Source organism: Lissotriton vulgaris, chromosome 2_1, assembly GCF_964263255.1.
Source record: "Lissotriton vulgaris chromosome 2_1, aLisVul1.2, whole genome shotgun sequence".
Lineage (NCBI taxonomy): Eukaryota > Metazoa > Chordata > Amphibia > Caudata > Salamandridae > Lissotriton > Lissotriton vulgaris.
This window is the reverse complement of record NC_141687.1, coordinates 389552783-389565446: the sequence shown is the minus strand read 5'-3', so window position 1 is coordinate 389565446 and position 12664 is coordinate 389552783. Positions and strand designations below refer to the sequence as shown.

The 12664-nt window shown below is 46.2% G+C and overlaps 1 protein-coding gene across 3 annotated transcripts in view; it reads left to right on the top strand.

Annotated features, from left to right (window-relative positions):
* The window catches only part of ORC2 (origin recognition complex subunit 2), a 484925-nt gene that overhangs the window by 43738 nt on the left and 428523 nt on the right, over positions 1-12664 (top strand). The window contains exon 1 of one of the 3 annotated variants that reach the window (XM_086955228.1): positions 7531-7660. The exons of the other annotated variants lie outside the window; for them this stretch is intronic. The gene's annotated coding sequence lies outside the window, so the exon portion shown is untranslated. Of the gene's footprint in view, positions 1-7530; positions 7661-12664 lie in introns of those variants that run through there. 3 annotated transcript variants of the gene reach the window in all.

Below are 12664 nucleotides of genomic sequence, written 5' to 3'. Positions count from 1 at the left end.
ACCCGCAATCAAAGACAACGCCTGGCCTCTGATGACAGTCTTGAAAGCCTCCCAAAGCGACACAGCGGACAATACAGATCCCTCGTTTTACATAAAGTACTGGTCAAGAGACTGAACCAGGGCAGCACAGGTTATAGGATTACGAAGATACCAGGGGTTGATCGGGGCCACCCGGCCCTCAGCACCCGCATGTAACTCCATTTGAAGCCACACTAGGGAGTGGTCGGATACACCCCGTGCCAGATGCCTAACCTCGGTAACAGAGAGGGCCTGTGCAGCGGGCATCAGCACATAATCGATCCTGGAAAGGCTACCATGTGCGCCCGAATGAAAGGTGTATTGGTGCTGGACGGGATGTAACAGCCGCCAACAGTCCACCAGGCCCAGCGTGTCTATAAAGCCGCGGAGCCAGGTATGGGCACTCGTGAGGTCCCTAGGCGGATGTCGATCCTCCCTACCGGAAACCACTGAATTAAAATCGCCGCCCAATACCAAAGTCCCCTCAGGGAGTGAAAGGATGACTCGCCCAAGGTCAGCAAAGGTAGTCGATTGCAAGCCCGGGGGAACATACACAGAGACCAAGGATAGAGTACGACCCTCCCACCTACCAGTGATAGCGACATAGCGTCCTCTATCGTCTAGAACTGTTGCGTCAATCTCTAACGGGAGGGAGTTCTTCATTAGGATGCCTACCCCCCTAGATCCAGAGGTAAACCCGGCATGTGCGACCAGACGATATCCCCTCCTATTCATGGCATGACAAGTGTTGCCTATCAAGTGTGTTTCTTGGAGGAGTATCACAGCAGGGAAAAGACGTTTCAACAATTGCAACTACACCCCACGTTTTATCCTATCCCCTAACCCATTCACATTCCAACTAAGTAGTCAGTCAGTCAGTCAAAATACTTTATTGCGATAACTTAATATCATATAAAGACAATGGCAAAATACAGATTGTTTAAGATACATATACTGTATACAGATACAGAAAATACATACTTTAAAAACAGTTAAAATACAATGAGGTAAAAAATCGTACATCATATTACAATTCATGTCAATAAAATAATACAAAGTGCAAAGTGCTAAAGTGCTAAAAAAAAATGCTAAGAAAATCCCCAGCAAAACAAACATTACTAGCACCAAATGTCCCTGTTACAGAGACCTTATATAATTACGATCTTGATATAATTACAAAGTGCCTGTTTGAGGTACACAGTTTCTACTACTAGGGAAAATAGGCACATTTTTTAATCTAATATTCCTGCTCCTAATAGCTTTCACCAAGAAACTAGCCACGTGAAACATGATCTTGGGAGTCTGTAGCAGCTGTAAATACATAAGAGCAGGTTTAACTTGGATAAATCCAGCTTCCCTAAGAATAGGCACAAGAAACTTTCTCCTAGCATCAATGTAATAACTACAGAACATTACAAAGTGCATAGTGTTTTGTTCAGAGAAATGATCACAGGAACATGGTGACGCCTTTTCTGGGGTACTCCATACAGGATAAAAACCAAGATTAAAATGTATCAAATTAAAACGAAAACGGGTTAAAATAAACCTGTGGTAAGGATAAGTCACCGTATTCAAATAATTTTCCGGGCCATCAGGTATGGACAATAATTAACTGACCCTGACACTGGGTTTTTTCAGCTCACATTCTTCCCTCTCCAGAGATAAAAGCTCTTTCATTGCAAATTTTACAGACACTATATCTTTAGATGTTATAGAATCTATTACAGAATAAAGCTCAGGCCTCCCCAACCTTGAGAAAGTTTCCTTGATGTATGTCAGCCACCTAATATTGTTAACTTTGTCCAAACACAAACAATCTCTCATAATAATATGGTTTAAAGGGATTTCTTTGTTGAGCCACAACCTCAGCCAAGCTACTAAAGGTGCTGTTTTTATCAGGTCTGTGATGTAGCCTTCCCCTAATTCCATATGAACAGTGTAGGACGGGGTTGACTGTGGGACGCCAAGAACAGATCTAAAGAATTTGTTTTCCATCGTCTGTAAAGGATCCACTCCCCTATATCCCATATCGAACTACCATATGAAGCCACTGAGATGCATTTGGCCTTATAGATTTTCATTATAGCTGCAATTGGCCTGGCCCCAAGTTTCTTAGAGAACCCCTGAAGGGCTGCAGATGTCCTAGCTAACATAGTTACTCTATTCTTAACATGGGGTCCCCAGTTACCCTTCTCATCAAAGGTAATCCCTAAATAGGGAAAGGAGATTACACGAGCAAGCTTTTCCTGTCCGCAGAGAAAAGTTTTGTGATAGTTTTTTCTAGCTGCCCTGCCCATGAGCATAATTTGAGATTTTTTCGCATTTATTTTCAAATCAAGTGAGCCCATGAAAGATTCAAAGGCGTCCAGAAGGCGTTGGAGCCCCACCCCGGTACGCGCAAGAAGAACCGCGTCATCCGCGTAAAGGAGAACAGGAATCCCCTGATCCCCTGCACGCGGAATATCGAGGGTCACGTCCCTAAGAGCAGGCTCCAATGCATTCACATATAATGTGAACAGTAGGGGTGCAAAATGCACCCCTGTCTGACTCCTTTTTCAGAAGCGAAAACATCGGTACACCTTCCACTCGAGGAAACTCTAATTTTTGCAGTAAGGCCAGAGTGCAGGTCAGCCAATAAATTAACTATTGTCCTATCCAGGCCCATTTCCAGTAATTTAGACCAAAGCTTTGATCTGTTAACCAGATCAAAGGCGGAGGAGAGGTCCATGAAACCAAGGTACATGGACCCCTCCTTAGCCCTGGTATATTTCTCAATCAGCAAGTGGAGATTAAGGCATTGATCCTGTGTACTGCTTTTAGGTCTAAACCCATATTGCACATTTGTCAAAATACTGTTCTCAGTAACCCACTCATTTAATTTTACTAATATAACTCTTCCTAAGATCTTAACTGACGAGTCAATCAGTGAGATTGGTCTATAACATGCAGGATCCTGCCTGTTTCCCTTCTTAAACACAGGGATAATTATAGAAGTTTTCCATGACTCGGGAATATTATCATGGTTTAATACATTAAAGACCCTGCAAAGTAGCCTCGACCAAAAATTGGGGAAACATTTAAAGGCGTCTGCAGGAACACCATCGGGTCCTGGCGCCTTTTTCTTCAGAGTACTGTCTATGGCATGTAAGACTACCGTTACTTCAAAGTGCAATTGATTCCCAATAACGTTAGTTTCAACCTCCTGAGCCCCAGGATCTTCACTGGTGTGATTAGAATAGATGTCACTAAAGTGTTCAATCCAGCCTTCATCAGGAATATTAGTTTCGAGGGGGGAATTTTCCTCCCCTGTAAAAGGTTGGTTGACAATCCTCCAGAATTCTCCACTGTTTTTCAAAATTGCTGGATCTAAGAGCTGTGTCCAGGCTTCATCTTTAATCCGTTTTTTCCTATCGGCTATGGCCTTTTTATACTGGGCTCTACAGGTGGCGATAAGTTCACGATCTTTCGGAACAGCTTTTAAAGCATTTAGCAGTGCAGAATGTGTTTTTGAACATCTGTGATCAAACCATCTTTTAATAGGCTTTGTCTTAGGTTTAGAATCAACAGATAGCCTGCGATTAATCTTACTACATATACTGCCAAATGCAAGTATCACTTCCCTATCTTCGGACACACTAGATAGACACACACCAACCTCATCCTCAGCCTCAGAGAGTACCTCTTGTACGAAGGATTCCGGGGTTATACTATCCCATTTCAGTCTGCGTCCCTGGTCTTTAACTTTGAGTACTTGTTTATTGTTACAAGGGCCATATTTACGCCTTATAAGATCAGAAGTTACTAAGTCCATGGAGACAGGATTGTGATCACTGTAAACAGAAACCACAGTTTTGTACATTAAAACCTTAGCTAAGAAGCGTACAGAAATAAATATATAATCAATAATAGAGCCATTGTCTGTTCCCTTAAATGTAGGGGCCCTAACCCCCCTCCTCCCCGCAGCCAGACTCATATAAGTTCCATCTTGCTAAAAAATTCTCTAGACAATCCCCCTGTTTGTTATGTTCAAGATGGATGGGGGAACAATTTGGAGGGGATTCTGCATCATCGCAAACACACACATTAATAAACACGGGTGAATATTAAAATAACCCAAGAAAATGATTTCAAAAGAATTAACATTTTCACTATAGACTGACAAAAAATGATCCAATCTATCTAGACTATATAAGGTGCAGTCAGATGCATTGGAGTTATAAAAATGTATAAAAAGAATGTTGGGAAATTCTACTGAGGAAAGTTAAACTATTAAACATTGCTCGGATCCCGAGTCACATTTCTTTAGACTAGCTTTAATATCTAGTTTAAAGAGGCTTAACAATCCTCCCTTGGCTCTTCCTGTAGCGCTAGACACTGCGGGAATACAGAAATGGCTATAGCCATCAAAAGAAAAACTGTTGTTTGTATCCCATGTTTCCTGCAATGCAATAATGTCGAACTTAATCACAAAGTCTGTCCATGCCACATTGCCTACTTTAGCCCTGATTCCCGCAATATTCCAAGTAAGCATACTAAATACTGGTACATTGTTCTCTTCTTGGCTTATATGTTCCAGCAAAAGTCAATCATTTTGATCCAAAAAGGATAGAGGAGCATATCGGTTAGACAACAAAAGAGGTTGTGCAAAAGGATTTTGGTGAACTGAAAGAGCTGGAGGATTTACAGTATTTCGATGTTGATCTCGACCCCATCTATTGTTTGTATCCCAATTATTATCCCACCCAAAAGCTGGAGTCCTAGGGTAGGTGACATTCTGTTGTTCTCCATAAATTTATTTTAAGTTAATGGGACAACAGTACCCTGCCTGCGTTGGGGCGGGAATAAGTTAGCGAGGATGTTTGGCAAAACGCCTGTATGTGAAAAGCTCACTGCCACACAATCCCCTTTAAATTTTTTGGGACGATTTCCTAACCAGGAAACCCTTTTTGCATTCTTAATCTCTTGAGCCAACTGTTGCCCCCCCCTCCCCCCCCCCCGGGGCTAGCCTCATATTATCTGTGAGCCATTGCAATGCCTTGTTAGACAAAGAGGAGGGGGATTCTACTATACCAGCTTCTAGGGGGGGAACATTGGCTAATACTAGGACAACAATTGCAACACCATCCCACGTTTTATCCTATCCCCTAACCCATTCACATTCCAACTAAGTAGTTTCAATCCCCTACCCCCCATCCCGAAAATGTAGACACATCCATCCCTCTCCAGAACTCGGCAGTTCAATCAGACAATAAAACAATACGTTGCCTTGCAACAACCCCAAACACCCAAACCAGGACCCTCCCACCCCCCAACCATGACCCGGTACAAACCCCCCCCCCACCCTGCACCCCTGCATAAGCCTAGAAAGCCACCCCAACTTGCAGTGTGCCTGTCGCCCTATCATCAAACTAAACTACAAAAAGTAAAACCGAGGAGGAGAAGACCCACCAATAGCCCCGCCACCCCCCAAAATGTCACTTTAGTTCACTCAGCTAGATTAGCGAACCATTGTCCGAGGCCAACATGATCCAGTAATCGAAGGCCAAGCGCCTACTCCTGCTCCTCCTAGTGTCGCTTTTAGCAATGATTTCAAAGTACATTAATTGCTTCGTGCTATTTCGATTAAGTAAGAACTTGTTTAGTTTCTAACAAAGTGTTTTTAGTACATTTCAAGATTTATAGGATGTGTTTGGCATGATCAAAGTGTTTTATGCAAAAAACAGAGTATGTTTTAAATTGGTTTATGTTAGTACAATTACTTTTTGGATAGAATGTTCTAGCGTGAAAATAACATATTGTAAAGCAGTTTTTTTGCTGTGCCACTCCTATTACGTTTTCTCCTGTAGCTTAATGTGTACATTGTAACAAAGATTACAATACTGTATTATACAGTGATAGGCTATACCATATCATACTATACAATGACAGACCATATTATACAATCACAAGCCATACCAAACCATACGATACAATGACAGGTCATACCATACTATAACATACAGTAACAGGCCATGCCATACTATTCAATAACAAGTAACACTATACACTAGAGTTACTATACAATGATCAGCCATACCATACAATGCTATACTCTACAGTGACTGGCCACACCATATCATATTATACAATAACAAGCCATAACATACTATACAATAACAAGCCACATAATACTATAATGTGACAGGCCATACAATAGCATACAATGACAGACCATACTATACAATGACAAGCCATATAATTCCATACTATGCAAAGACAGTCTATACCATATCATACAATGATGGACCGTGCCATAACATACCATACAATACAGTGAGAGGCCATACTGTACTGTACAATGACAGTCCAAACCAAACTATAAATTGGCAGACCATACCATATCATACAGTACTGTACAATGACGAGTCATACCGTGCCATAGTTTATAATGACATACCGTACCATACTATACAATGATTTATTTTTGTTTAAATCTTTTTATTAGGGTTTTACATTTTCAAGCAAAATCCCTTGGCGGACATACAACAAATCACAAGTCTGTCAGCATATACGTAAACTGTGTTCTCCATTAGTTATCATGGCTTGACAACAGCATAAGGACTCCAGTCTGGAATGTAGCAGGTGTGATAAAGAAAGGGAGCTAGGATCCGTCCCCTGAGTTTGCCGTTGAGCTGTCTCATCGCTGCATGTCGGTCTTGCCTATGCCTAACCTCTCTCACGGTGTGGTAGCTGGGTCGTAGTGAAACTATTAACCCTCCTGATAGCAAGGTACCCTTGTGGAGGTGTGTGAGTGATTATGTTTGCGTAACTGAGTTGGACTTTGAACTGCCGACTGGAACTAAGCTATGAACGATGGAGGGAGGTACCGCCCAAACAATAACTGGTGAAAAGAATGAAGGGTGGGACAGCGGGGGATGGGGGGGAAGAAGTGCAGTGGATGAGGGCAAGTGGCCCATGTGGTCAGTATGCGGACTGGTTATCAGGCAGCGGGGGGTCGACGTGCATGGCCCAGAGGGGAGGGGAGGGGGGGGGGGGAACGGACAACAGGACCCACACTGTCGGTGGGCGATCAATGGAGCAGAAACGGCCACTCATCGTGTGCCTGCCTCTCTGCTAATGTTGTGGCGACGGGTCGCGGCCTTGCGTGAGGTCACTGGGTGTGGGCTGTGTCAGCTCCGGGGTGTCCTCTACGGCTGTCTCCAGCTTAAATTGTATGAGGAGATGCGCCTGTTCCATAGATATTGGGTGTTTGCTTGTGCCTTTTACCTCTTCCTCCCTCAGGGTCTCTTCTTCTGCTGCTCCCCACTTATTTACCGCTCCTATCCAGGCCGCCTCTGGGGGTCCCGTAGGGGACCTCCAATGCATGGCTATATTTCTTTTTGCTAGGAGGAGGATTAGGGATGCAAACCGCCATTATAGTTTCTCAGATTTTTTTCTTATAGATCCACAGGGCGCATACCTCCCATGTGTCATCGTGTTGGAGGTGGACCAAAGTCTGTAAGGTGTGATGCACTCTAATCCAGTACGATTGCAGGGACAGACAATCCCAGAACATGTGTTTGAAGTTCGCGCTTGGCGTCTGACATCAGGGGCATTTAAATTCTGTGTCTGGGTTGAATTTCTGCAGCTTTTCTGGTGTAAGGTAAGTGCGGTGTAGGACGTTATACTGTATATTCTTAAAGCGGGAGTTGCCGGAGACTTATTTTGGGTATTCTAGCGCTTGTGCCCACTCCTTGTCATGGAAGACTCGGCCTACGTCGTCCTCCCAGGTTTGGCGTAGTCTGTCTAAGGGAACTTTAGTCAGTTACCGTATGGCCTTATAGTGCCATGTCCCTCTGTGCCTGCCCGTCCCCATCCGTAGTATTGTGTGTAGTACTGGGTGTGTAGGGGGTTGCCCACTTCTCAGATCCTAGTAAGCTCGGCCACTGTCTATCAGTTGCCTGTGTGTCAGGAATTGCCCCCGTGGGGGAAGTCGTACCACTCGATTAGTTGGTCATATGTTTTCAGTTGCCCTTCGTGGAACAAGGCTTCCATCTCCGTCACTCCACTGTCAGTCCACGTCCGCAGGTCTCCCTCGGTATAGTATCCCTCTTTTCGAGGAAAGCCCACCAAGGGGAGCAGAGGGGAATACAACGGTTGCCCCTTCGACAGCCGGTGGATCCGCAGCATACACTTGCGAGCTTCAGTGAACTGTATCGGGTGTGTGCAAACCGGTTTGGAGCCTGGCATTAGTAGTCGTCTAATGGCGGGCAGAGGCAGGCTCCCTCCATCAGTGATCTTCTCGCCCAAGTGTCTCTCGGCTGTCCAGTGAGACAACCATTGGAGTTGCGCGGTCAGCAAATATGATTCAAATGACGGGGCGCCCAGTCCCCCTTCAGTTGTGGGCAGCTGTAGAGTTCGCAGGGCTATTCTATGTCGCCCGTCCCCCAGATCAGTGTTGTGAGAAGCGTGTCCAATTCGCGAAAGAAGGACCGGGGTGGGATCACCGGTAGATTAGTAAAGTAATACAGTAGTCTAGGCACCATTATCATTTTAGCTACGGCTACCCGCCCTATAGGGGCCAGTGGAAGTGTCTTCCAAAAACCGATCGCAGAGCGAAGGCCTGCCAACACCTTTCGATGATTTCCCTCGTATAAATCCTCAGGTGTTCGGTATAGGCGTACTCTGAGGTATCTGAGGGCCGCATCACTCCATTTCAGGGTGTGTGTGCCCAATTGCATGTCATGGGGTGCCAGATCAGGGCCAAGTGGGTAGATTGCCGATTTTTCCCAATTAACGTTTAGGCCTGATATGGCTCCAAAGTCCTGTAGTGTACGCCAGAGTGAGGTGAGATCACCCGTCGCATCCCAGACATATACAAGCAAGTCGTCCGCGTATAGGGAGACGCAATGGAGCCCGTCTGCTATCAGAATACCCATTCCTCTCCCTCCCTCCGCAACCAGATGGCCAGGGGTTCCACCGCTAGTGCGAACAGGAGGGGGGAGAGGGGGCACCCCTGTCTGGTTCCCCTCTCCACCGGAAACAGGGCAGAAACAAGTTTTCCGATCCGCACCCTGGAGGTGAGTCCTCTGTAGAGGAGCTGGGTGTATGCCGTCAGTATGGGGCCTATCTGTATTGCCCGTAGGACGGCGAAGAGGTGAGACCAGGTTAGGGTATCGAACGCCTTCTCTAAATCGAATATTAGGCAGGCCGCCCGCGGGAACCGGTCCGCGACAGTGTCTTGTATGTGAAACAGCCTACGTAAATTGTGGGAGGTGTTGCGCCTGGGCACAAAGCCGCATTGGTCAGGATGCCCCAAGGCCGGGAGGATTTGACAATAGCAGTCAGCTAGTATCTTCCCCAGAATTTTACAATCCGCATTCTGCAGTGTAATCGGTCTATAAGAGGCCGGGAGTGTGGGGTCCCTGTGCGGTTTCGGGACCGTTACGACTAGCGACTCACGGAACGATTCTGGCAGCATGCCTCCGGCCAGGGCCTCTTCGAATATTAGCACCAATTGGGGCGTCGTTTCGGTCAGGAAGGTCTTGTAGTACTCCAGGGGGAACCCGTCCACTCCTGGTGCTTTTTTCCTCGCTAGCGAGCCTATGGCATGTTTGATGCCAGAGGGGGGGAATTTTACCGCCCAGATCCTTTCTGTCCGCCTGGGATATCACGGGCATGTGTGACGGGTCTAGAAAGTGAGTGAGTTCGCGGAGCGTCGCCGGTGTCGGGGCGCGGTACACCGCAGCGTAATGGGCACGAAATATTTGTAGGATGTCGAGCTGGGAATGCTTAATCTGTCCGTGTGCGTCCACGAGTTCTGTTATGGGGCGGGACATCGTGTCTTGTCTGATCAGCTAGGCTAGAAGCACCCGTGTTCTGTTGCCCTCCTTGTGTGTTCTAGCAGCGTAGGCGCGAAAGTTATATTTGCGCAAGTCTCTCATGGCCTCTGCATGTGCGAGCTTCGCTGCCGACAGTTGTGCAAGCGTGTCCGTTCCCTGGTCCGCGCTGCGTGAGAGTTCCGCTAGCGCTTTCTCTGCTCCCCCCGGTGCCTGTTCTAGTGTGCGTCGTACCCTCACCACCTGTTGAATGCAAACCAAAATATACAATGATAGGCCATACTGTACCATACAATACTAAACAAAGACAGGCCATACCATACTATGTGCTGTCAGTCCATATCAGACTTTGACATGCCATACCATATTATACAATTACAGGCCATACCATGCTATAGCATACCATAAAATCCAAGGCTATATATTACAATGACAGATCATACCATACTGTCTAAAGGCAGGCCCTACCCTATCATACTGAACAATTAATAGGCCATACCATACTATACGACAGGCCGCACCATACCATGCTATACAATGACAGGCCATACCATACTATACAATAAAAGGCCATATCACACCATACAATACTATACAGTGACAGGCCACATCATAGTCCGACTGTATCATACTGTACAATAGCAGACCATACCACACTATAAAATGACACGTCATGCCAAACCATATTATGCAATTCCAGGCTATGCCTTACTATGCTATACAATGACATACCATACAATGAGAAGCCATACAATGTTATACACTGACCATTCATAACATATTATACTGCACAACCCAATGACAGGCCGCACCACACCATACTAAAGGATAGGCCATTCCATAGGCATACCGTACCATACCACCAGGCCTAAAAAAATCATAAACACTTTACGAGACCCGCAGGTCTAGTGATTTGAATAATTTGCTTGATTTAACTATAAAACGATAATGCTTTTTTTTTTTTTTACAGATTTTATTTGTCAAGTTACACATATATTGCAGGGCTCTGTACCCCTGAGACATCTGCACAATCAGATCATTTTATGTTGACTGACATTTTTAATTGAATACACAGGAGATAGAAACGCAATACACATAAAATCTAACTCCCCCAACCCCTCCCGATCGCACTATACACCCACAGTTAGACCAAATATTTTGGAGAGTACAAAAGGACTGCCCATCAGACTATCCCATCACAAAGTACGCCCCGTTCCCACCATTAAAATAATAATCACATCAGAGGGAGGTCAACTGCCACAGAGACCAGCTCCAACTGCAGTCCTCTATAGTCCGTCCACTGTTTCCAATTTTTTTATTTTTTTGAAACAAATTTGATTTGCCTAGTTTCACATAGAGTGCAGGGCTATGCAGTCCAGAGGCCTCTGAACACAGCAAACCCCTTCCCCCGATTGCGCCCATATCACAGAAGTCTATCAAGTTTGTATCTGCACACCCAAAGATCACCGCCTCTCCGGGTCATCCCGTCCCCTCCACCAATTAAACATAAATACAACAGATAAATCACCCGTGGCGGGTCCAGTTCTAATCCCCGGTAGTCCGCCCACCTCTTCCATATCTTATAATGTTTGCGTGGGCACCCACTGGCAAAAAAAACGGGCTGCTCAAGCCCCATACAAAAATCTAGCCCATTTTTCCACGTGGCCAAGGACGGAGCCCGGGGCGCCTTCCAGGCCCTGGCAATATCCCTTTTTGCTAGCATCAGGCCCAGTAGCAAGAGATGGCGTTTATATAGATTGCTCCCTCCATGACATACAGCAGGGCCAAGCGCTGCGTGTAGGGGAGCTCCCAACCCAATACCTCCGAAAGGCAGGGGTACACCCCCCTCCAGAAGTTATGCAGTGAAAGCCAGCTCCAAACTGTATGGAGGAGCGTACCCTTCTCCCCCTGACAGCTTAGACACTTGGGGGGATGCGATCATCCCTGCCCTCCACAGGCACTCTCTGGTGAAGTACACTCTGTGTAGATATTTGAATTGCACCAGCCGCAGGCACGTTGCTATTGCCGCCCCCGCGGGCTCACAGTTTCCACATTTTGAAGTGTTTGTGTGGGCATCCCCTGGCAATGAAGATGGGTTTCTCCAGGCCCATACAGAAGTCTAGGCCATTTTCCACGCACCTACTGAAGGGGCTCCCGGTGCCTTCCACGCCCTAGCTATGTCCCTTTTCACCAGGCTAAAGCCCAATTGCATTAGGTGTCATTTATAGATGTTGCCTCCTACCCCTCCATAACATGTAGCTGAGCAAGTTTTAGCGAGCGGGGTAGATCCCAACCCAGTACCTCTGACAGACAGGTAAAGACCCCCCCTCTAGAAGCGATCTAAGGAGAGACAGTGCCAAACAGTATGTATGTGTACCCTCCTCCCGATTGCATCGGAGGCACACAGGAGAGGCAATCAGCCCCGCCCTCCACAAATGTACCTGTGTAAAGTAGGCCTTATTTAGATACTTAAACTGGACAAGGCGGTCGTATTGCTATGGCCGCCCCCGCGGAGCAGCTACGGCCTCTGTTAAGTCTTCCTCATCCAACGGACCCACATCGCTCTCCCAATCCCTCCGGAGTTTCTGTAGCGTGGGGGAGCAATGGGTAACTAGGGATTGCTAGATCTTGGAGATTTTGTGGTCCTGGAGGTCTTCCATCAAAACTTTCGCCCCTAGGGGGCTGAACTCCGTCAAGGACTCCAAGCCCTCTAAGCCAGGGGACAGAGCGTGCCGAAATCGAAGGTATTAATAGAATTGGGACTTCAGCATGTGAAATTCTGTCTGACGGTCCTGGAAGGATTTGAGTGCCAATCCCCTCATAACATC